This window comes from Thamnophis sirtalis, unplaced genomic scaffold, assembly GCF_051295495.1.
Source record: "Thamnophis sirtalis isolate CommonGarterSnake01/CBP01778 unplaced genomic scaffold, rThaSir2_p1.2 scaffold_9, whole genome shotgun sequence".
Classification (NCBI taxonomy): Eukaryota; Metazoa; Chordata; class Lepidosauria; order Squamata; family Natricidae; genus Thamnophis; species Thamnophis sirtalis.
The window spans coordinates 66,445,289-66,448,222 of record NW_028261389.1 but is presented as its reverse complement, the minus strand read 5'-3'; the positions used below and the strand labels follow the sequence as shown (position 1 = coordinate 66,448,222).

Genomic DNA, 2,934 nt, shown 5'->3' with positions numbered 1-2,934 from the left:
GCACCCTAACCACTGCGCCACCTCAGCTCAGATGACTTTGTCTGATTAAGAAATTGCCCAATTCTTGGCATCTGAAACAGAATGTGCCAACAAACAGTACATGCATTATACAGCAAACCATTTTTCATACCTGAATGCTCTAACTGAGCATGCAAGCAAGCTGAGATAAAGAAGCTACAAACAGTCACAAACAAGTGTAAGTCACTGGGGGGGAGGGGGCATTCAAGAACAAAGACTTGCATCTTGGTACCCTTGAGACCTATGGGAAAATGTTTTATTTTCTGATCTTCAGCATTGAACTTATATGCATGAAATTCAAATGCTGGTCTCCCTCTCTCTGTCTCTCTCTCTCTCTCTCCCTCCCCCTCCATTCATTTCACGACAAGAATAAGCAGAATAAGGCTGGAAAATGGAATATGGATTTCCTGTGTGAGTAATGGGTGAGAAGTAGTTCCTGAAGTAATTGTAAGTGAAAACACTGCAGGTAAATGATAGCAGAAAGCAGGGCTGGCTTGAAAATGTGTAGATTTAGCATCGCTAATCCACCAACCAATGAAGCAAAAGTAAATTGATTTAAGGCAGTTTTGTCCTATTGATTTTCACAGAAGAAACAGACTGATCCATAACCCAGTTAAGTCAAACAATCTGAATAAGAGAGAGACCTGGTTTATGTAATAACTGGTGGTGCCCCCTGAAATAAATATTTTACATCTTTATGGTCTTCTGCTTTCTGGCACGCATGCATGCATGGAGATCAGCTGGCAGGTGCGCTATTAATGAATTAATTAGCTTCATTTTTTGATGCTTCATCAAAGTTTTCTACAAGATCAGGCACATCATCATCTTCCTCATCAATATCTTTTGATTTTGGTACTTTGCTATCCAACACTTGTCTTGGGAACTGTTCCGCTAACTTTCGAAGACTTGTTAAACTATCAACACCCAGTTGACTTAAAATGCCAGGTAACATTTCCATGATTGGTTTGGCTTCAGCATGACCAGTAGCTGCAAAAGTATTTGCAGAGAGTGAAGCCTGGACTTTTGGATTGTTGAAATGAATAACTGTTCCATCATCTTTTATCATATTCCAGGAACCAGAAGATCATCTTTCGGACAAGTGCATGCACACTGGGCAGCTGTTCTTCCTGTTTCGAGAGCTCCTGCATGCGTGAAGACCAGCTGGCCGGTGCGCCGGAACCCAGAAGAGCAATTGGAATGGCTCGTGTGTCCAGAGAGATCTGGAGTCTCTTTGGCAACTCATCTTAGTCTCTGGCCAGCACCTGTTGAGATGACCTTGGTTCCCACTGGATAATCTGTTGTTCTCTGGTCCAGTGGTGGGTTCTGGATCCTGTTCCAACCGGTTGGAACTGCCTGGCAGCATCCACATGGACGTGCGCAGCGTGCGTGCACACACGTGCAGTGCGTGTATGCATCTTAGCACCTCCGCGAGCCTCTGTGACACTCCAGCTACTCAGTGGAGCATCACACAGGCGCGTGGAAGCGCCAAAAACTTAAAAGATAAGGAGGTAAGGAACTCGGGTGGGTGGGTGAGCCCTCCGGAGCACTGTACCAGAACGGTATTCAGTGCTCCAGGAAGGCTTCGGTACACCCGTACCAGGGCGTACCACCTGCAACCCACCACTGGTCTGGTCTGACATTCCAGACCTCTCCTCCCCCCACATACTGTGTGGCAAGCTGAGAAATGGAAAGATGGCTGTGGGCAGGCCTGATCCATTTCGAAGTTGATAATGTGTGCATGATCTGATCTGGATACAGACATTGGCTGATTGCAAACCCAAACTAGGAATGACCCTGTATAATTTCCCAACAATTCCAACATGAAATGGTGTTTGTACATACCAGGCCTTTAACCTATGAAAGCCAATGTAAATCCTAATTTGCTTTAGTGTTGGGTGACTGTTTTGGATTCAGATAATACCATAAAGCCCAAAGGTGTTTTTTTTTAATGCCATGCAAAAAATGAACAAATTAGCACTTGTTAAGAGGAGGGGTAGCTTAATACAGTACATCATGCTATCTCAATTATATGGTAGCATCTCCATCTCATCGAGGCTGATTTCAAACATCTCAGAGTTGAGCTGTTAGTACTTGCAAGAGAGACTATCAACCTTAGAATTGTAAGCAAGACTGAGGAGTTGAAACATTTCCTGGAGAAGTCTTGCAGAATCTGTGCAGGGTGTCACCAATGCTATATTTCTTTTGCACATGTAAGTTCATCATGTTTTTTTGCATTAATGTGCTGCACTCTAGAAATAAAAGAGCAACATGTAATCTTCCTTCTATCTTGTCAATAAAACTCTGCTGTTAGGCTCAGGAAGACTGAAAACTCCACTGATAATTACCCCTTCCAGGGAATATTCGTGAGGACAAATGATACTGCAAAAAATAGCTACAGCTGTGACACAAAATTTGAAGAGCTAAGGAGAATTAAAATATCTTAGATCTATGGAGATTCTCAGTGATCCTGGTCATGGTTCTTCCTAAGCTGCTTTTTCAAGAGGCAATTGGGCTATCTTGTTTTTCTTAGAAAATGTTTCACTTCACATCCCAAAAAGCTTTTTCAGCTGACAGAATAGTGGGAAATGGAAGGATTTATAGTTACACCCTTTGCAGCATCTCCATGATCAGGGGTGAAATCCAGCAGGTTCAGACAGGTTCTAGAGAACCAGCAGCGGAAATTTTGAGTAGTTCGGAGAATCGGCAAATACCACCTCTGGCTGGGTCTGTCCCCATCTATTCTCTGTCTCCTGAGTCCCAGCTGATTGGGAGGAAATGGGGATTTTGCAGCATCCTTCCCCTGCCATGCCCACCAAGCCACGGCCAGAGAACCAGTAGTAGAAAATAATTGAATTTCACCACTGTCCATAATCACATGATCACAATTCAAAAGCTTGACAACCAGTTCATATTTAT

General features: G+C 43.5%; 1 pseudogene; it reads right to left on the bottom strand.

Moving 5' to 3' along the window:
- Positions 1 to 776: 776 nt before the first annotated feature.
- Positions 777 to 1,084, bottom strand: LOC106549665 (transcription factor BTF3 homolog 4 pseudogene; annotated as a pseudogene).
- Between the last annotated feature and the right edge of the window lie 1,850 nt (positions 1,085 to 2,934).